Here is a 23936-nt window from a genome sequence, read left to right as displayed (position 1 = left end):
TATATATATATATTCATTGTTTGTTTGTTTGTTTGATTATATATATATATATATATATATATATATATATATATATATATATATATATATATATTCATTGTTTGTTTGTTTGTTTAACTAAATTTATATATATATATATATATATATATATATATATATATATATATATATATATATATATATATATATATATATAATGTTTATTTATTGATTCTGGTCATCCCAAATGATAATTTTATTGTGTTGAGGGAATACAATTCAGTATTGGCTTTACGATATCTTGTTTATATTCATAGTTTCAGCTTGTTATACTGATACTCAAAGCCACCTGTCCCTTGAAGTTTTGCTAAACCATGTATTTGGTAGATCTATTTAGTTGAGTTTCAATGACGTTTTAATGCATGCAAGGTTCTTTAAGGTATTTGTCAAGTATGTTTTTTTCTTTATGTCCTAATCTATTCTCTTTCCCTTTTTGCAGACACCGAGAAACTGCAGGGATGTACAATTCTGTAAGAAGCAAGATGAATTTAGTTAGCTATGACAGATGATCTACAAGTGACTAGATTTTAGTGGCTTTATCTTTGAGATCAAATAACATATCAAGGTGAGTGAAGAAACTTTGTCCATCAAGTGTATTTGGTAAACCCCCTCAAAGCGTGTTCACACAAACAAACTCGTTACAACACAGAAAATTTTCAGTTCTTGATTACGGGCTGCTAAGAAGCAAGAGCCCGTGCCAGTACGAAGCTTGCTTAATCTAATGACAGTTCATGTTAGTTCCTCATTGGAGGGGTGGGTTGTGCACTAGCCTGTCAATCTGGTAGTTTGTGTTCGCTTCCTGCTGCTGCCGATGCTGAACCAGAGGAATTTATTTCTGGTGATTAGAAATTCATTTCTCGATATGTGGTTTGGATCCCACAATAAACTGAAGGTCCCGTTGCTAAGTAACCAATTGGTTCATAGCCACGTAAATAAAACTCTAATCCTTCGGGCCAGCCCCAGGAGAGCTGTTAATCAGCTCAGTTGTCTGGTTAAGCTAAGATATACTTAACTTTGCAGTTCAAGGTTGATGTGTGGAACTAATAATTTTGACACAGGTTCATCTTTCTTATAAAGACCAAAATAAAAAAAATTAAAAAAAACTCTACTGGAGATCTAAAACGTCATGTCACCTTGGAAGTTCCTTTAAGTTAAGTATAATTTAGTTTAACTAGATCACTGAGCTGATTAACAGCTCTCTTAGGGCTGGCCCAAAGATTAGATTTTTATTTATGTGGCTATGAACCAATTGGTTACTTTGCAACGTGACCTACAGCTTATTATGGGATCCAAACCACATTATATTGAGATATTAACTTTTAATCACCAGAAATAAATTCCTCTGATTTCACGTTGGCAGAGCGGGGAGCAAACTTCTGACTACCGAATTGATATACACACCTAACCCACTCATCCAACGAGGAACTGATAGTTTCTTTAAGGTATCCATTTAGGTACTTTGATGTTTACTGTCATGGGATCTAGAACTATTTACCAAAATATTTTATGAAGAACGTGGACTGAATTGAGCTATTTTTTGTATGTTGGTTATGTTGAAAGGTTTACCACTCCAATGTAAGCAAAGTGTCACTGTTTGGGCTGCTGACATGAACATGCAGATTCAGGCTTTCTTTTCAGTAAATTGCAGTCTTGTAGACAAATAGGATACTGTGTTTTTTTTGGGCTTAGAAGATTGGATTATCCTGGTAAGGATAAACTTAGTTTATTCACAAAGGAGGGTGTTTCATGCTTGACCTACTCTGGGCAGGCCCTTGGCATTTCTTGACCCTATACGAGCTGTGCTTTGCTTTTGTGTTTTTCTTTTCAGTTGTTAACAGCTTTGAGGGCAATAGACACTAATTTTGGGAAACACGACTTCACTGACAATGAATGTTCTTATCGAGCGATATTAGACATAAGTCTCTGTCCCTAAAAACCCGTCCTTTTAGTTCGATACAATTCACACCAGTTCCATCTGATAAACTAACTCGCCTGGTTAAATTTATGGCACCCATCTTTAATTTTATTCGATTTCAACTATTTTGCTTTGTAATAGAAACTTCTTTCTCAGTGTTAGGTTAGATATTGTACTCAGTCTGTGTTTGGAAGATTTCAGAAATATCGGCAGATAACCACTGAATTACCAGTGGCGTTTATGTATAGTTATTGAAATTTAACATAACATGTAATATTGGTATATGTATTAAGGAAAGTAACAAAGGGAATTTTATCCACATTGAATTGCTCTGTAGAAATGTTTTGGAATTAAAATTGGAATATAGAATTTGGGCCATATTCCAAGCTCTGGGACCTATGAGGTACTATTTCAGCTCTGGAAATAATGGTGAAACAGTTTTTATGACAAGGTGGAAAGTAAGAGGGATAAAACAGGTTGTAGCTAGGTGCTGAAGGGACATTGCAAAGGAACTTATGCAATGCCAACAGTGCACTTCATGAGATACACTGACAGCACTACCCTCCTACAAGGTATAGAAATGTATGCTGGGAAACTGATATCAGGACAACTCATTCAGGCCTGGAAAACTCGTACCTGAACAACTGATATCTAGGACAACTTATTTTGACAGAAAAATCAAGTAAGAAGACAACAACAAATATTACAAGAAAAACTTTATTTTTTGGGGGCGACAATGTAAACTAAAAACATAAATGATTTTCAGTATAAAAAGAATTGACCAAAACTGAATCCTAGTGTGGATTATATGCCAAATCTTTAAGAAACATTTTTTGGCAAGGATCATACTTTTCAAGTCAAGTTCGGTCGCTTGTTGTACTCTGAACCTTTTTCAAAGTCATTTGCTCTCCCCATTCCAAATAAGATTTTCTTTTTCTTCACCAAAATTGCCTCCAACTTTAGTGTATTTATTAATTTCCAGATATTTATGGCATTATGAAAACCTTGAAGGCAATTAATAGTTCTTGTCGGGCCACCTGAAGTCCTCTCTGAAATATTCTGTATCAGTTGGAAGTATTGGAGCCAGATGTCTTCAAGCGTTTCGTCATCTTTCAGATCCTATGTAAGACACTTCAAAATATGACACAGATTCTTGTGACAAACTATCATCGTCGGAGTTCTTCATATGCAACAATGACATCGGTCACTGGTTAAAAAGCAAGTGCTGTAAAGCACTTTTATCTCTAGATGAAATACATCATCTGTATTGTACTGAACTTATGACCTAGCTTGACAAGGTTTTGGTAGAGGTTTTGAGAAAAATGAAATAAACAACCAGTTACCACTGCTAGGAAACCTTAAAATAAGGCTCTTTGTGGGGCCTTTTTTGAATTCCGTCATAATTATACCCTTCAGGCTGAATATCAGGGCGAAGAGTAACTGAGAAAACACCTGATCATAAGTTGCTTGCTGCTTCTTAGGTAGCAGTGTGAAAACACGAGGTACATTGAAATTACCTATTTGAGTGCCGATTGTGTATTATTTCATTGACTTGAAATTCAAGCTTCCAAAGAATGTTGGTTTCAACCTCCCACTGCACACACCACACTGCAGCAGTAACTGATCGTGATACAGAGCCAGCATCATGTTGCAAAAATGATTCCCGATTCAAATTTGCAGTACAATAGCCGGATATCAAAACCATATTTTTCTGATGAAATAGGGGGCGCACTACTGTTCAGCTGTCGCAATCACAGTTCTCACGGTCTCTTGTGATGACCAGGCTTTGGCTTTTATAGAACAGAGATCAATTATTGATTTCACTTTATTCACATCAATGCTGAGAAATTGATGCTATTTCTAATGGGTCCTCCTCAGCTATCGTCTGAACCACATCTATGGTCTGAATGCGCGCTCTACATCTTTACGTCACACAGCCATACGTTTTTTTATTTATCTGTATTCTGACTGTGAAAATTAAATACGAAATATCATCTACAAGCTTAACTTCTTGCTTAGATTTTGTATAACAGCATTGTGAGGGGTAAAGAAAATTTTAAAACTGTTGAAAAGTTGACAGTGGAAGACCAAATGACTTGGCAAGTATAGAATATAAAAATAAAACAATTTCGTTGGAAAGCTATGACGACTGTTTGTAAGTTGGTTGCTAGACAAACAGTAACTGGCTTGAACTATGAAATTTGTAGGATGCTAATAAACCATTCCCTATTTACTTTATCAAAATCTGCTTTTAGATAAATGAGTTTTTTTAGTGTATATATTTGAGTTGTCTTATATATCAGTTGTCCTAGATATCAATTATTGTCCAGGTGTGAGTTATCTGATATGAGGTTTCCGGGAGTGAGTTGTCCTGGAATCAGCTGCCCTAGAACCATAGAAATGTTCTAAATGAAATTTGTAGGATGCTAATAAACCATTGCCTTTTTACTTTATCAAAAACTATTTTTAAATAAATGGGTCATTTTTTAGTGTATATATTTGAGTTGTCTTATATATCGGTTGTCCTAGATATCAATTATTGTCCAGGTGTGAGTTATCTGATATGAGTTGTCCTGGAATCAGCAGCTCTAGAACCATAGAAATGTTTTAAATTAAATTTAAGAATCTAGGAAACACCCATCAGTTTAAAATATTAAAAACTTTTAGGAAGAATGTAATGTTTACGCGCGAACCCAACAGACAGTGGAGCATGTCTTATTTTTTTATATACGATAAAATTGGGCTAAAATGTTTCAGAGCAGTGGATGAATTAATAATATCAATCAACTCACCCGGCCTCAGTAAATGTGGTGATAATATTAAACAATTTGTTTGTAGTGCTATTTATAAAAAAAAAATACGATATTTATTCCCCATCGCACAGTTTTAATCTTACAGCAGTCGCACGGTTTTAATCTTACAGCAGTCCTTATAATCTGTAGTTCTCGATTTTAGTTGAATAGAGAGAAGGAGAGAGAGTATCAAACAATTTTAGTCTGACAGTAGTTTGCAAGGTCTTTAGGACCTTGGTAGTTCTTATAATTCATAGTTGTTTTAGTTAAAGAGAGAGGCTGTCGTGCAGTTTAGTCTAACAGCAGTCCATATAATATGTAGATCTGAGAGAGAGAGAGAGAGAGAGAGAGAGAGAGAGAGAGAGAGAGAGAGAGAGAGAGAGAGAGAGAGGGGGGGGGGTATATAGGTAAAATATTGAGACAGCACTTGAAAGGAGAGGGGACGCTAGGAAAAACATGAAAAGGATGAAGTGTTAGGAAGATTAAAATAGGTCAGGCTCGGGCTCTCTTGCCCCTTTTTCTGGACCATTTAAGATTTTTCATTTTCTACAGCAGAGGTCTCCAAACTTTTCAATGTAAGGGCCACATTATATATTTCCCACATTTATACATTTATGCGGGCCAAAGGAAAAAAAAGAAAAAAAAACAAATCAGTGCCAGTAATTTAATTTCCTCAAATATTAGAGTACAAACATGGAAAAATTTAAACATATCTTGTTGGAAAAAATCAGGGTAAACTAAATAGATTCCTACCTTTAGTTTTATGCAACCAAATTAGTGTGATGAATGATACTGACGTTTTGACTTCAAAAATTTCATTGAAATCAGGTTCCAGATTAGATGAGCCAATTGTAAGAATTGATTTCAAATTATCATCAGACAAATTTGCTCGATAGTTAGATTTCACATACTTCATTTTGGAAAATGTTTGTTCACACAAGTATGTTGTACCAAAAATGGACACAAAACTACAAGCAAACTTTATCAAATTTGGAAACTGATCTGGCTGCAGGCATTTATAAAACTCAATCAGATTTCCTTCTCTATACTTATCTTTCAGTCTGTCATCTGCCTGGAGATCAATAATTTCCATTTGAAATTGAGTTGGAAGATTTTCAGCATTGCAGTCAAATGGATCATGAAAGAGCCTGATTTCATTTGCTTTGGCGGGCCGGATGAAATTATGTGGTGGGCCGGATGTGGCCCACGGGCCATAGTTTGGAGAGCCCTGTTCTACAGAATCGTCACGCAAGCGGGCGTGATTTGTTTTAAATTTGCTTCATTTGAGAAGGCTATCATGCAATGGGAAAAAAATTCCACCTTCATATTATTGGCGAATATTATCTCTAAATGACTTCCCAAATCCCAAAATACGGCATCTGTCTTTTTGGGTGCAATCGATTATTTTTCATTCTTCATTTTCCTAAGTCTGGAAAGTATATCACGCTCTGGGTGATATACTTGTTACTTGTTGACGGCTTCCAGGTCCCACACCACTTCCATAGTACTCGCAGGACCCCCATTATCAAATTAAGAGTTTATTCATCGGATGTATTTAATCACACTGCAAATTCCACATTCACTTGATCTTCCATATCATAGCATCAATTAAACAAAAAGGTTTTAAGTTTCCTTCTTGAAAGACTTCAAATCCTCAATCTGCCTCAGCTTAAGAGGAAGCTTGTTATGTAATCTAGGAGCTCCGTATTTAAAGGCTCTAGAGCTACCAACTTTAAACCATCTGTAAATAGTCTTGTACCAGGTCGATTTATTGGTTGTAGTATAAACTGTAGTAGGTCCCACTATTATCATTCGTTTATTCATAGTTTATCATACTAATTTATATATTTCATTTTCATTAGGGCGCTGAATAATCCTGATGGGTTCCGGCACTTGGTCCTTAAGACCTAAATTTCATAATCAATCAACTTGTTGGGTCTAAACACATAACTTGAATGTTATTCTGGCCTTCACCTGGAGCAAGTGCAAATCGATTAAGATGGGTAATCCTGTTCCGTGGAGCAACACCTTTTATTAGTCTAGCAGCTCTTCATAATTTTCTGTAATTTTTTGAGATGTACGTTGGGTAACTTATAGTACATAGAGTTACAATAATCCATCCAGTTTATAGTACAGTTGATGACAAGATTTTTAACAGAACTCTCATCAAGATATTTCCTCACAAAGGCTATATTCTTAAGGTGATATCCAGCAACTTTCACAACATTATTAATTTGTGGACGTGAGTAACAAGCCACAATCCAAGTAGCTACACCCCAACAAGGTCACGGATCCTGTCAGTTGTGGACCCGATTTTCAATTGTACACACTTTATTAAAACCCAGACTCCTTAAATTACTTTCCTTGCTGGATATCATAAGCTCACTTTTATCTTCGTTCAATTTCAACTGTTTTAAAGTCATCCATTGTTTAATATTCGATAGAACTTCAGTTAATATTCCATGTGTATTCTCAATATTTGTAACAATGAAATACAATTGTGTGTAATCGGCATATAAATTATATTCTACTCCAAGATTATATAGTATATTAGACAAACTAATTGTGTACTAGATACAGAATAGGGCAGGGCCAAGCACACTTCCCTGAGGAACTCCTCTCAAGGTTCATTTGATGACACGCATATAAGTGATAGTATTTTTTATATGTACATATTTACACAAGATAAAGCAAAGCCTTACTGAAAAGTTACTACAAAAAGGTACAAATCAAATAATTCTTTAAACCAGCAGATTGGAGATTATCAGTAGGCGAGACCATCTGTCCAAAAGATTTTATTTTTTCTTACCCTCAGGGCTCACTTTAAGCTATTTTGTCCAGTCTTCATGATTTACTTTTAATCACTTTACAAATCTTTGAAAGGCTGCATTGTTAGTATAAGCTTGCTAGAGAAATGTTCGAAAAAAATTTCCTCGAATTTTTGGATTATGGACTTAAACAGGTAAATTTCAAGACCCTTTTTTTCTATTTCATTACGTTACATTTTCCTTGGATGTGTCAAATTAATGTCTCCGCTGGCATTGTAACTCAAGTTAGTTTTTTTCATATCTTGCATGGTATAATTTGGCTTTGTGTTGGCCATTTCGTATAATTCCGTACGCTAACTGGTGGGCAAAATAAGTTTGAATAAGACCAACTGCTTAAAATTATTTCAACTCTTAATAACCTCATTCAAATGTAGACCTATTGAAATTAAATATCAGCGCGCAGTTTCAGTGTTCGATCCCCAATCATTTTTGATAAACAGTTATTTTCCATAAGCCTACCATTATCGTACGAGTCTCAATGTCCATTTCATTGTATAACAAAGGACCCAATCAGTTGGTCCTGGTATAACGCAGTGGTATATGTCGTTTATATCCACATCTGCCAGCTCCTAAATTCTGGGCAATAGACTTTCCATGTTGGTAGTGTATTAAAAGTAGTCCAGAGAAGTATATATATTGAAACTGGCATGTTATTGTTAGTGTGGCTATTTGAGAAGTTGTGGCATTGTGCCACTAATCATCTTAGCCTAATGTGATTAGGATGCTCCAGTGAATACGGTTAGCTGGTGGAACTTCTTGCTTTTTTAATGGCAACATCTTCACAGGCTCATGCATTGTATAAAGGTATGATCCATTTACATGCCCCTATAGTAAGCATGTCTTTGAAGAAGTCCATCAATTATTCTTTTAAGTTTAGACTAAATGATTGTTTCTTGATTTTGTGCATTTTGCGGTGTTGATCTAGCTCCTCATTTTATGTCTTGTATGTCCAAATTATTGTAAATATATTGGAGTGTTGTCTGTCTAGTTGTTTAAAAGATGCTGTATTAGTGGTTCAGACAATCAAACAGTTGGTCGTTGTCTCTAGACTAAAATGTCGTTGTGATCTCTGCGTAGGAAAGTGGAATATCAATTGTGTGCACTTCTTTAAACTCATCCATTTAATGTCACGTCTGCTGTGTGTTTTAGCATGGAGTGGGGAAGAGAATATTCTTAATAGGGTGTTGATTGTTTCATTTAAATCCTTTAAGTATATGAAGTTAAAGTACCCTGAGCTCCAGAATTAGAATAATGTAAATTGCTTGAAGGTTTTAAAGCAGCACGGAACATTGGCACAAGTACGTAGTATGTTTTTTTTATGCTTCATTTCAATGTTTTTTTTCTTTTTCTTTTCTTAAACTGATAGTTGTTGTGGTGGGGATTTGAAATTTAGCAGTTTTAGTTGTAGCAGAACTTGCTTAATTCCAATTCTGTATGACCTATGTCATTGCTGTATCTTGAGTGGAGTCATAAGACCTACCTGGTTACCTGATCCAAAATCCCACTTTGGTGCATCTTCAATTGATCTTAAGACACAGCGAACCACAGACAACAATCACAAGTCAAGAACTTGGGAGATTTGGAATTCTTAATGCATTCTAGTGCTTTTGGGAACTAAAGGTAGAAATTCCACCGAATCGGATATTGAACTAGTAATTATTTACTTAAACAATTCCAAAGCGAGTTGTTGGAATATCTCATGAGGTAGTCTGCCCTGTACATCTTGTAAAATTACATTTCCTTTTACCGAGCTGTACTGAATATAGAATTTAGGCCAAAGGCCAATCGCTGGGACCTATGAGGAAACCCTTGCAGTTGCACTATGAATAATGAATAAATTGTTAAAAGAGGGTGGAAGGCAAGATGGAAGAAAGAGAATATGAAAGGAGGTACAGTAAAAGGAATGAAAGGTGTTGCAACTAAGGGCTGAAGGCACACTGCAAAGGACCTTAATTAATACCTACAGTGAACTGATGGCACTACCCTCCTATGGGGTTTCCTTGTGCTGTATCGAGTACTGATTGAACCAAAGTTTTTTATACCTACTATTCACTTTCATCTCTTAGATTTTGGGAGAATGAACATTTTTACTTCAGTGTTGGGTAATGTATTTGGTGTTGCACAAGCGCACTATTCTTCTTCCATTTCCCAGTAGTTTTGTGGGCTTGTTTCTTTTAGCCTCCTAACTAATGTAATATTTTTGTGACCCCCTTCCTGACACGGTCTTTGGAGGGAGTAACTCTTGAAAGAATCTTGCTCTCTTCTAGGCTTGGTTTACCAGTCAACAAATAAAGACTTGTGAATCATTCCACCTTCAGCACTAAAGTACTATTCTTAGAGGTCAAAAGTTCACACCTATCTATGGCTTAGTAATTATAAAAAATCTTCTTGCTCGGAGCAGTCTTCTCACTCAAATTATACAAATAAATACCAAGTTTAGAGTTGTAAATGTTCCATGAAATTTTTTTTAATGTGGTTAAATTTCTTTCTAGTCTCATTGGGTGATACAAATCTGGTGATGGTAGGCCCCAGAGGTGAACAGTGCAGCAGATAAGACTTCAAAATTTTCATGTATTAGGCACCCCCTTTTGAAAGTTGATGCACTTGAACTCGACTGAACTCGGTTGTCTTGGGCATTGAGACACAAATACGTACTGCCGATTTCATATTAAGGTTTGATCTCATCTTTGTATAAGGTATGCAACCAGTTGTAATGATATCTTCAATACAACAAATTTTGCATTTCAGATTTTGATCCTTAATCATGAAACTTTCATGAAAGCTAAGCATGAACAAAATTTATAAAACTAAAACCTGGTGGTTCTATTATTAGTTCAAGACAACTTACAAATCAGGATTTTCTTACTAATATTAAGACACAGACTCAAACTTTCTTATTTTGAAAACTGCAGGTTAAGAAAAATTTATCCCTTTTTTATACATTTTAATTAACAGTAAGGATCCCAGATCAGTAAATATACCTGTTATTCAGGGATGCATTCCATTAACAGTCAAAAAACATTTTAACAGCTATACAATAAATAAATATACACTTAGATTTTGGAAATCTTTACAAGATGCAAAACTTATGTCTACTGACATGCTGAAAGCAATAACCACATTGCTGTTTGCATAGTTAATACCTTAAGATATTACATGGGCAAGTTTGGCACCAGGCTTTTAAAGCTAAACTTTAAAAGTGCAATACATCTTAGCAATAATCAACATGACCACCACAAAGTAAGTGAACTACAACATTGACTCTGGCAAATAAAAAAATAAATTCTAAAATTATTAATAAACACAATGTTGGATATAAAAACACTTGGTAGACCACAAAAAATACAAAGGCTTTGGCCGTCATGACAGCTATTCAGTATACATCTTAGTATAGTATCACATCATTACTGGAAGCCTTTCAAACTAACCCCCAAGTTCTTGGCTAATATGCCCAGTTTTTCTTACTGGCCTATTCTGCCATAAAAAAAATTATTTTCTTAAAGTTTTCATTCCTACTTCACAAGATAGTAGATTAATGAATGGAAGATAAAAGGAATGTAGACTAAGTGACATACGATTCTCACAACAAATTTGGTAAACTTTGACATTTCGCTATTTTGTAACAGTATTTGCGTGTTTGCTTCATGGTCAAACAGATTTGTCAATAATGACAATGCTATATGGCTTGTTGATGATAGTATGATAAGTTCTTCACAGCATCATTTTGTCAATGAGCTTCGGTACCTTATACATTTTGTAAGTGACAAAGCTTCCTGAACCTTCTCCACTGTCATTTCAAGTTACGTACATCTTTTATACTAGATATGTGTGCGCATTAGTTAATTTTTTAGTGCACCACTGTCATGGTATGCAATTTCTGTTCACTAAAAATAAAAAAAATCCAATATACAGAACTCCATGTACAAAACAAGCTTTTTCTCCAGCCTTGAAAAATTAAATCACTGTACATATCTGAACTTTAAAAAATATTTTAAAAATAAGCTTAATAAAATACAAACAGCATCCTAACTACCTATATAACTTGGGTCTGTACGTACATAATCTAACTATGAGTAACAGTCTCATTAAGTAATTGGCAACAATCAGAATAATTCAAAGTTGAAAGACCTGAATCCTTATATATACAGACTATTTAAAGCAAATTGAGCATCCAGGTCAATGTTTTAATCATCTACAACAAATCTGGCATTTTACTCTTTAGGCTAACAACATTCACCACAAATAATACTTCCATTACCAACTGCCCAACAAACTGCAAGATTTACAAGTCTACCTAACAATTCTATCCAAAAACTATCTTGGTGTTATACAAAATATGCCTTCTGAAAGAGGTGCTCAACCCATGTTGGTCTTGGATGGATGTCAGCTTGCCATTTAATTTTCATTCAAACCTAAAAAAATACATATCTTAAAATATGGTACTATACAAACAACTTAAGCATAATATATATGCATAACATTCCCAATACTACAGTACATCTGGAAGACAGCACTTAGATACCCATCTGAATGTGGCTACAAAGGTGGTTACTGTTAAAGGAAGTAAAGCACAACAGTGGTCGCAGTATGACTCTACTCAGGATTTCTGGCTTTAATGAAAAATATTAAACTACGTACCACCAACTTGAGTTTTTCAGCTACTTATAAATTTGAAAAAGCCAATTAAAATATAAAATTCATGTTTTTTAGCAGTAGAAATGCACTGAAATTTAGTAAAATTTTGGATACCAAGGGAACCATGAATGCAGACAAACTTAGTGTGCTGATCTGCTGCCTTTAAATTTTCTCCTTAGTATATTATCATGTTTACTATGCAATACTGTACTATCAGTGCTCACATTAGTTTGCAGAGATGAAGTTTTTGGCTGGGTATCAAAATTTTCTGCAGTAAACAAACATGAGTGGTAAAGGAGCTGAAGGTGAATGAATGTCTTATTCCACAAACCGTCTTGAGATATCAAGGGTTAATAAAGTTTCACAATATCCACTTTGCGATTTTTAATACTCGCTGATGAAAGCAAAAATCTTTGGTGAAGTTTGTAACTAATTATAATCTGCTCATTAGTCAGCAATATTATCTACTGTATGTGAATATGGTATAAAATTGGAAATATGTATTAGGATATTTTTGGTCTTTAAACAAATTTAGCTTTCACTAATGATGAGAAAGTTTCACTAATGATGAAGTATCTAAATTTTTTGGTTCTTGTTCATATTAAAAAATGTGACATTGTAACTCAGACATTCACTGTACTGCAGAATGTGCATGTACAGGTAAAGATCAGAAAAATTCTATATAAACCCTACTCCATAATAAACCAAAGAAAACTGTAGAATCAGAATTATTAAGTAAGCTAAAAATATCCTTTGGTTCTACTACTTACTATAAAATTTTATCCATAGGAAAAAAGTTCTTTGTGGTTTTTTATCACATACTTCAATGCCTACAATAGTGATCTCAGTCATTGTTCACTTGCTAGCTTGACTGTATCACTAGGCCCATCCAAGACTTAATAGGGCTGACCATATGTATGATATTTTTGCTAATTTTATATATCACTTGACATAAAGGAAACTTTTAAATTTTGATTTCTAACTAAAAGTACATAATATTTCTTAGGTGAAACAGGGCTATGAAAACACTGAAGGCTGTATTATAATGGTAATTTATAAAATATTTACAAGGAACATAGCAAAGCAGTGATTGCCCTAAACAACAGTAATACTAATACCTACTTAGTTAATTTTGAGCTTAAAGAACTGTGCATAAACAACTGCCAAATAGGAATTAGATTCCAGGCAATTGCTTTTCCATTAACAATCAACTGCTTTTCTATAAACAATGCCCTTTTCTTAATTTGCAATCTCAAAAGTAGCACCAATTTGAATTGAATTACATTAATGTATAGTGCATCTCAAATTTTGTAAAATTTCAAATGATTTTTATATTTAAAAAGTGAAAAACTAATGATAGCATGTGGATGATACTATACTTGTTACAAAGACTGTACGTAGTAACTATATTACATGGCATTTTGATTTATTCAACTATGTGAACATTTTAAACATCAAAATTCAAATTAGCAGACATGTAGATTGCAAAAAAATATATATTTTGTTCACAGGAACTAATTTCCTGAAATACAATTTTCTTAAAATAAGAGTATTATCAGCTAAGAAAGTCAGAGGTGAAAACATAAAACAAAAATTTTTATATACACAAAAACTTTTATACACAAGACAAAATAAGGTATATGTACATCACAAGACTGGAACTCCCATGGAATCATTCTCTTCAGGTACTAATTTACTGGCCATGGTCATCAGAGAAAGCACAGAAAATGACTAAAAACCTAAGCAAACTTTTATTAAAATATCTAAATGTGATAGACTATTTGAAAATTACATGAATAAATCTTTTTACTGTATATAAACACATACATTTCATCGTCACTATGTTTCACAAGCATAGTACAGGATCGTCACAAAGGTGCCAGAAAGCTGCTAAAATGGGCAAAATGACCATTTTTTAATCTGTATTTTTAATAGCTAACAAACCTTTGGTCGTAACAACAGGATAATCTTCTTGTGCCAGCTGGAAACCAGTTAAAAGCAACAAAGATTGTAAAGTAAGGAATTTGTAGCATCTGGCAACTCTAGCGTATACGAGGTGGAGGCTGGTCACCCGTGTTAACATCTGAAAAGCTCTCACCCCTAGACACTTCAGTAGTGTAGCAATCTGTAGGCTACAAGGAGGGAATTCATAGTAGTATACATCTATTTATAACATTTTTATGTATTACAAATATTCTTATTACAAGCATTTCTGGTAATTCCAAGTGTCATTTCTTTTGACTAGAGTTCTGCAAACATAGTAGTACTAGTAAACATCTATGTACTTTAGTATTTTTATGTATTACGAATATTCTTATTACTAGCATTTCTGGTAATTCCAAGTGTCATTCTTTTGACTAGAGTTCAGCAAAAAGTGTTGATAGGGTACTGTAAAATACTTTATCTGAAATGTCTTGACTGGTGAGGGTGTTGGATAATAGAATAGCGTATTAGTTTATCTTAAGAGTTAAAAATGACAACTCTGACTCCTTGGTTTAAGGTAGTCTACACAGTAGATGCAATGAGAATTACACCTTAACCTAAATGCAATATTAAATTATGAAAATCAGCTGGCAAATAAATAAATTTCCCTTAGGTACAGGCAGGTTGTGGTTTGTCCAACATTAGCCTCTTCACATTTGCCGTGAAAGTGCAAATCAAATGCCACCAAAATATTTTAAGGCCAATCAAACTTTTCTGGGTCTTGTATTAAACAAAGTTTATATACTGCATGTTTGCTGCTTATGAAACAAAGTCAAGGAATGAGTTTTTAACAGGTGAAACCAGAGGATTTCCTATCTACTCCACACCTGGCTCCTCCCTTTGCCAATTCACACCACAAAGTATAAGTGTCTGTATATACTTTAAAATCTATTGATACCATTGAATACCAACCCTTCAGAAGGGAGGCATTGGTTCAATTATATTTTATATACTACCTAATATCTACAGGATGTAAATTATGAATGGACAATTCATCTTAACACCTTTGTTAAAATATTTGAATCACAAAAGAAACCCTCAGCAGAAACATACATGGGCAATATGAGGTACTTTTGCACTGGTGTGATAATTGGTTATGAGTATTCATTAAAAATCAGCAGTTATATCAAATTGTATTATTGATGAAAGTTAGACCGACAAAAACTTTTGAAACCTTATGTTATTCCTCCTGGTGTTTGGTAAAAATAATGGATCATTTTAATGCAAACACTGGGGAGGAATTTTTATTTATTCATATCTTTTACTAGTAATACAGTTAATTGAGGTAACTTTTTTGGATTTTCAATTAACAAAAAATGTAATCATGGAACTGAATTTTCTAGTGGTATGTTTTAAGCCAGTTAGGGAAAGGGAAGTTCTCTTGAAGCCTCTAACTAAAACACTTTCCTTGAATGATTCTGGATATCAGACAATTTGATATCTTTGATTTTAAGCTTTCTTTTTGGTAACACCTGCAAAACGTCTGATGATGTCAGAAGCCAAGGTATTATTTATACTACAGAAAAAGATGGTTTTAGTGTCACATGCTTCCCTTTCTTTTGTTCGGACAGTAATGGAATACTCTTCTCTTGTGTGGATGTTAGCTTCAGACAAAAATAGTTTTCATTGAAACTAACTTCTGCTCAGCTTCCTTGAGTTTTGTCTGGTATTTTGAGTTGACAAGATTCTCAGAAAGAAAATTTCCTTTGCTTTCAATATCGGTTCATAAGCTCACATACTAACTTGAGTCAAGCATAGGTCCAAGTATAAGTACTTGTAATTAGCTTAAGTACAAAATTGTACATACTTAGTATGCTTCATTGCATAACTAATCGTATAATAAAAACTTGCACTAGTAGTGACAATAACTTTACAATACGATTTGGATTTTTTGTTTGTGGTGTATCAACATATATTGGTCAATTTTCGTGGAATCAGTTCAAGAATGAACCTGCAACAACCTGTTCACTTCCTGTCTTCATCTGCATGTAGCATGATCAGTTCTGTAGTAAGGTAGTTTTAGTCTTTCAGCAGCCATCATTCCTAGCTATGCTGGTGTAATTATGGCATCACTTAAGGACTTGGGCATATAGAGCCACTTCAACTTGCAGAGGATACCTTTGGCATATTGAAGGCAATTTGCAAGGAGTGTGATTGTCGTATACCATGGTCCAGAAAGGTTACATTCATTCAGATGAGATCATACTTGGGCATCATAGCTCATTAGAAACTGGTCATTTGGAAATGTAATGCTAGCTTGCAAGCACTAAGTGGACACCACACTGCACACAATTTCACGGGAGAGTATGCGCAGATCAACAAAGATTTGAATTAGGCTCCAAAATTACAAAGTGCAAAAGTGACAATGCTACTAATACGAAAATTGCATTTTCTCTGCCGGGATTGCCTGATGCTATCTCAGAGGCAAATGATGACACTCATTGAGGAAGAAGAGGATCTCAATGATTTGGATGGTAGTGGTACCGATTGCCGTGAACTGTTTGAAGTTTTACCAGCTGAGCATAATTCCAGCTTTGCACATACATTGCAACTGGTCGTGAAAGATGGCTTCAAAGAAGCAAAAGTTAAATGGTACAGTGAGCAAAGCATCAAAATTGGTTTCTTTTGTGTAAACCAGCAAGGGCAACAGATGTTTTAGAGGGAGAAAAAAATTAGAATCAGGTTATGCTACTCATTGGAATTTGCATGATCATAACTATTTTGAGAGTACCAGAAGAAAAGCTGAACAGTTTGGATGGTGCGCCATGCTTTGGCACACGGCGCTTATGACCAAAATATTTTTAAATGACATGCTAGAAAATTTTGAGCTCTTTGACAAGGCCACCAACTGTGCCCAAAGACAGAATTCTGTTTCCGTGTGTGCAAGGGCTCAAAGTTTCACTTAGAGAAAATGCAATCTAAGTTTGGTATTTGGATTGGAGAGATCATTACAGAAACACCTCCAGATATATATGAAGAACGGAAAATATATCAAATGGCAACTATTCTTGATCCAAGATTTAAATTAGATTGGTGTTTTGAAGAAGAGGAAAGGGCAAATCTTAAGTTCTCTGTCATAACAGCAGCCCAGTTATGTCCAAAGGTACTAAAGCTGTGCAAACATAAACCTGCCACAGGCTATACAGAAGATAGACCAGGACCTAGTTCAACCGAACTAAAAAGGAAAAAAGTTTAGTTTTATGGGTAACCCAGTTCAACATTCAATAGATGTAACAGATTCAAGTCTTATTAGTACTGAATTTCAAAGATACCCAACTCAGCCATGCATTTCAGAAGAGAGATGTGCTGGCACACTGGAAAGAACATGGAGAAACATTTCCAGTTCTTGCCAAGATAGCAAAAAAGTACTGTATATACTCGGGTATCATGCGACTTTTGAAGACCTAATTTTGGAGTTGATTTTAAGGGAGTTGCATCATAAATGATATAAAATTCGAGCATGTAATAATCGTGTATTAGTATCGAACATAATGGATATGCATTTTTTCTATGATTCTTTTAAAAAGTTATGCTTTACTTCACTGCATCCAGTAATATTACAGGCAGTCCCCGGGTTACGACGGGATCCTTTCTTGAGACGTGTCATAAGCTGGAACATCGTCAAAAATCCTAGGAAAACCATACTTTTAATGCTTTGGGTGCATTGAAAACTATGTAAACTGCAATCTTATTGCGTTTTTTCATAAAAAAAAAAAAAAAAAAAAAAAAAAAAAAATATTGCTTATTTTGCATTTTTGGTGTCATTTCTTCTGACAGATGAGCGTTGTAGGTGCCGTAACCCTGGAACATGCGTTGCAACCCTGGAAATAATTTCTAATATAATTGAAAAGCGCCTTAACCTCGGAACGTCGTAAGCCGAACCTGTTGTAACCCGGGTCTGCCTGTATATGTATTTTCATATTACTAATTTTTGTATTATTAAATACAAACATAGCAATCAATGTTTTGGTTTGGAAATCAGCTGAGGGAGATTGCGAGGTAAGTTTGTTTTGCTATATTGAACGCAAATCAGTGTGACTTTTTTGCTTCTAGTTAGCGCAAGTGAATATCTAGATACTCTATTTATTTTACATTGTGAAATTTAGTTATTTTTTTCGTTTGTAGATGGCACTGAGGGTGTTTACTGCATAAACAAAAATTGACAGATTACGTTCTATATTTTCACTTGATCTCATCAGAATACTACGAGCTTAACGTACTGATATTTTATTGGAGTGAAAACAGTAGAATGTGTTCTTTCATGCCCAATAGTTTTGATTAAAACAGGTTTCTGTCAAATTTTATTTATGGTCGAATTTGATGGTACTATACCTAAGTTTGCAAGTTTCATCCAGGTTGCTGATGCACAATAATAGTTGTTAGCGGATCAACATTCTTTCCTCAACTTCAGCTAAAACTTAGAGTAAATTTAGCAGTATATGCCATTGCCGATCTTTTCTCCATAGCAATTAAGGTTGCAGTAATGTATAAATATATCAGTCCTATTCTCCTTAATGTCATTAAATTTTGTAACACAACTAAGGTAATTTTTTTACTATCGTACGATGGTTGAAATGCAAGCAAAAAGGCTGTTGTTATTGGATTCGGTTCATAGCAAATCAGCAGTTTCTGGGTGTATGCGTTCTCAAAACAAGTATATACTAACCATACTTTTGGCATTCTCTTTTACTTTTTTAAACTTAACTAGAAGATGGAATAGATAGAGATGGAGAAAAAGGAGTTAGCCTAACTAAAAAAATGGAATAGATAAAGAGGAGGAAAAGAGGTTAGCCTATTGTTATTTGGTCTCATAAATTTAACTTGCATGATACATGAGCTAGTGATATAATAATTCTTTAAAGGTGAAAATTTGGGGGTCATATGATATGCAAGATCGCGTGTTACAAGAGTATATACAGTACCTGTCAGTCATTGCTGCTTCTGCCCCAGAAGAAAGAATTTTCAGCATTGCAGGAAAAGTATTTTGCCCAGATAGATGTCATCTTACTGACAAAAATTTTGAGTGTGAAGTTTGTAAAATGCAATGGTACATATTAAAGACGGTAATAGAGAACTGGCAATTGTATCAGAGAGAGAAATATAGAAATGTAATTTTGTTTAGAACTTTTTTTTGAAAAAAGTGATTTTGTTTAATTAGTTTTTCTAAAAAACAATTTTGTTTCAATTATTCTGTACAGTTATCACATTTTTTTTCTTTTGTGGTGGAAAAATACGTAGTATTACAGTATCAAGAACAACATTGTAAAATTAAATTGACAATTTTTTTTAAAAGTCGTCATTACCTTAACCTGTGGCTAGACCAATTTTGATAACTTTTGCTCATTAAACCCTATGAAAATTGCTTGACCTCTGACTAAGGTTCACCAACTTATACTGTGGAAACTATACTCAGGTATATGGTTATGGAATATTCCAATTTTTCACTCCATTAGATATTTGCAAGTTAATTTTTATATAGATATTTGCTAATGATTTTAAACCAAACATTAATAATAATAAAAAATCTGCTAAAATGTACTTGTACTTGTCAAGTACTTGGACAAGTCTCAGGCAAATCTACTGTGCTTGTACCCATGCCTGACTTGAATAGCATTTGTTTCTGTATATCATTACCATATACCAGTGCAAAAGATAGCCCTCTTTTAATGGGTTAGTCGCCTACTTGGTTTTATCATACACTGCTTACAATGGGCTGGGAATGGTAACTATAAGTAAGTCTTGAAAGAGAAAAGAAAGAATTGGAGGAATGGAATGCACACATAATTTACATAAAGTGAAAACTTTTTTTTTTACAAAGTATTAATGGACAGTCATCATCACCTTTACATTAGAGCACTCTTGATAAATGCATATTGAAAAAAAGTTTGTTTTGAAACAAAATAACAATCTGAAATACAGTTGACCCCTGCCTAATTGCGGTTCCGGATTTGCGGACTAACCGATTCGCGAATTTCTCCATGGAACACATATAGTATAAACCATACAGTATACACATTCACAGAAAATTTGCCGCCTCACGGCATTTTTCACTAAGAAATATTCACTGACTACTGTATTTTCATATCATTTTCATGAATAAATGGACTTTTTGTGATAAACTATTAAAATCTTGGGTATAAGCAATTTTAGAGTTGTGTGTGTGTGTTTGAACTATCAAAATAGGGAGTTCTAAGCATTTTTAAAGCGGTTTTAAATATTTGTGGATTTTAGTTATTCATTTGAGGTTGTGGTACACATTCCCCACAAATACTGGAGGTCAACTGCACATTTATATTACAGCAGTAACTAACATATTAACTAATTGGAGTGCCACAAGCATTTTACAATACTTGCTGATTTACCAATAAGCAGAAAAAGGTGTCTGATGATGTATGTACCTGCCTTATTAACAATATGGAGATGACATTGCAAAAAACTACCAGCCCTTACTTATGTAAAAATTCTATAGTTTAACTTTGCCATCCCCAACAAATTGGTTGTTTTTCATTTCTCCTATATGTGGCACCATCATGTCCTTAATACTTTCATTAGACCATTTAAAAATAAAACTCTTCATAACATGTCCCAAAATACCTTTTTCTGAAACATGACTGAAATAACCTTGGAACGGAACACTAGCACTGTATTTTCAAAATATATCGCTAAAAATGTTGTCTAAATCCTTGTATCAATAATCTACATAATTGGCTCTTAAGGGGTTACATTATATGACTGTAATTAATTAACCTTTTAACCAAACATGGCAGAGTAACAAGGAAAACTTCAAATATACTTGACAAAAAAAAAAAAAAAAAAAAAAAAAAAAAAAAAAAAAAAAAAAAAAAAAAAAAAAAAAAAAAAAAAAAAAAAAAAAAAAAAAAAAGGCAACAACAACTTCATTTTCATGATGCTAAAGCATTACCATAATAAACTAGCCTAACAGGAGGACTAGCCTTACTAATGCCAAAGTCTAATAATCTCCCAAAAATGCCTATTGTAATGGCAAACTTCTAGTTTTACCATAACTACTACCAGGAATGCCAAGTCATTCAGGCAAATACCCTAAGCATTATTCACTTTGCTGTGTTCCAGGTGAAACCTGATCTAATGCCCTTATTCGGTGGGCATCAAAATAAAAAGTACAAAAATTAAAAATATGTAAAATTGAAAATGAATATGTAAAATGGTATACCTTGATGGTTAACCAAGCATTTTAGGTGTGACATAAAGAGCACTACTTTTTCTAAGCAACCAAAGCTCGATGTCCTCCACTGTTAAGCACGTTTAGGTTAAAGCCAGAATTACATTGATGCAGGTCTTTTTGATGCAGTCATGTAGTTTTAAAAATGTACTCATTATGGGTAATTATATCAATAGCATGTAGTTTTGTGTTCATTATGGGTAATTATGTCAATGACATTATCAAAATGTGAAATTATAAAGGAAAATGCAATCATTATATGTTAAAACTGTTACCTTGGTCAGATAAAAATGTAAGTTACATTTGACATTTACTAAGGATTACATGCTTGAGTACACATGATTACAAAAAACATAATAGCCATGTTGTATTTTCATTTGGGATAAATTTGTCATATTTACAACACCAAACTATTGTATCTGGAAAAAATTGTATTGTCCTTAAAGCTCTATATATATGGTAATACCTTCTATTTCATAGCAATATCTTATAGCTAGTATATAATCAGAGCTTAAATAATAGTAAAGCACCACTTATAAGGAGACTCCATTTTCATTTGGCTTCTGTCCACAAACTTTTGTTTCTTTCTGTGACTAGATGTGCAATAGCACTGTGATAACTTAAAATTTGCATTACCCCTCAAAATGTTTTTAAAAAACATGAGCATATACTTTCAAAATATGATTTTATCAAAATACTGTAATTTCATCACCTCAGAGTGTTATCATCACATGCTGTTCATCAAACAAAAAACAAAAAATACACAGCACAACAAAACATTATTCAATAAACACAATCACAATCTAGTTACTTCTTGCTGATAAACTCCAAAATCATTTTCATGGAGGATGAAAGATCTGCCCTGGCAAAGTTGCTTGAAGAATTATCAGTACTATTATCCAAGAGTCATGTCTCAATAAATTATTAAGATTCCTAGAAAAAAAAAAAACAATATTTATTTCAGTAATATAAAGATCTTGCAGAATAATCACTACAGAGCCATCATCATAAAAAAGTACTCGTCAATACGTATTTTAATAAGTGGCAATATTTTCTTGTGTTACTTTGAGCATAAAGACTAGGGAATATATGTAAATTTCATTTGTCCTAGCTCAAAATGACTGTTCAAATGACTAGCAACATTTTTAATACGCTTAATATTGTATTTATTTTCCTAAGACACTCAATTATAGCTAACTTTATTACACAATCTGATTTTCATCTAGAATAACGTGGGGTGGGTTAAATCGTAGCACCATCCTGTATAGGCAAAAATGACTGGATATTGTAGACTTCTGATTGAATGAAAAACTATCCACTGACTAAATCTGTGTAACAATGACATGGGTGGATTGACATTAGTACATACTGCCTAACCATGTTGTTCAAGAATTTAACAGCTGTATTCCAGCCTACGCTGAAAGTAATTCCTAATGTAAAGGACCGAGCATTTGTATATCATGTAGGAACAAAAACGATGTAATGAGTTACTTTTGCATGTATTGATAGTGAGGTACCACTACTTGACTGGGGTATTTTCCAGTACTATCAGAAATTCAGATCAACTGCCTTCATATACAAGTCAAAATATTTTATCAGAACTATCAAAGATCAAGTAAACTACCAAATTGCAGACTTACCCATCATTCTTGACCTTAGTACAGTTTACTGCAACGGAAAGGTAGATGCTCCGGCATAAGCATTTTCACAAGGTAAATGTCCAATTATCTACCTATTACCTACCGCGCAGAAACTGATTCATAATCTTGTCAGGAATGATAATCTTACTGTAAATTGAACCTGGTAAAATGTGCTTATGAATTAAGACAGACATGAATCTGATGCACAATTCATCAAGGCAACCAAACCTTTAGAAATCCTAATACAATTTAGAAGGACCTCTTCCACCTGCAACAGCAAACCATTAGTTGTTAACACAACACACCCCAGACTTCCTCTTACAGTTCCATTCAATGGAAATAATGTGGATTATCAAAAACCCATGGTATGAAAGCCAATGTTCTTATCAAGCTGAAAAGGTAAAGAAACTAAAGCGTCTTAAGATATCTCGCCAACAACACAAGGTAAAGAACCTGCAGCATCTAAGATATCTTGCTCACAAGAGCGTTGTGGTAGGCTCGTGGCGGGTTCACAAGCTTAAAAAACAAGCGGACAAAATCCCCCCCATACAAACTTACACAATCCAGCTCCCAAACTCACCCTCAGTCACACTTAACTCTTTACTCTACAGAATACACGCAGAACGATTGACTTACCTACACAAAGAAAGAAAGAAAGAAAGAAAAGAAAATGCAAACACATGTACTCACCCAACTCCAGATACTCAAGGCTATGCTGTGCTGTCTGCTGGTCGAGGTCGCTGAGCCACCACCAACAACAAAGACAACAACCAAGAACCACAACCCAACCACCAAGGGCCACAACAACAACAAAGGAACACAACCACAACCTACCAACAAATAAGGAATACAACCACAACAAAAGACCACTGCACAAACAATCACCAACACAAAAATACCAAC

General features: G+C 34.1%; 1 protein-coding gene and 1 long non-coding RNA gene across 3 annotated transcripts in view; one reads left to right on the top strand and one right to left on the bottom strand.

Moving 5' to 3' along the window:
- Positions 1–19411, top strand: part of LOC135225355 (uncharacterized) — a 101037-nt gene extending 81626 nt beyond the window's left edge. The window contains exons 2-3 of one of the 2 annotated variants that reach the window (XR_010316941.1): positions 479–604; positions 17970–19411. This is a non-coding gene — a long non-coding RNA (uncharacterized LOC135225355). Of the gene's footprint in view, positions 1–478; positions 605–6608; positions 9038–17969 lie in introns of those variants that run through there. The other variant, XR_010316940.1, reaches the window with a different exon arrangement.
- A 565-nt stretch (positions 19412–19976) lies between these two features.
- The window catches only part of LOC135225345 (CBP80/20-dependent translation initiation factor-like), a 152091-nt gene continuing 148131 nt past the window's right edge, over positions 19977–23936 (bottom strand). Inside the window, exon 8 of the mRNA XM_064264682.1 lies at positions 19977–22326. The gene's annotated coding sequence lies outside the window, so the exon portion shown is untranslated. The remainder of the gene's footprint in view (positions 22327–23936) is intronic.

Source organism: Macrobrachium nipponense, chromosome 20 (assembly GCF_015104395.2).
Source record: "Macrobrachium nipponense isolate FS-2020 chromosome 20, ASM1510439v2, whole genome shotgun sequence".
NCBI classification, from domain to species: domain Eukaryota; kingdom Metazoa; phylum Arthropoda; class Malacostraca; order Decapoda; family Palaemonidae; genus Macrobrachium; species Macrobrachium nipponense.
Note: the sequence above shows the minus strand (reverse complement) of the source record. Positions and strands in the feature narration are given on the sequence as shown.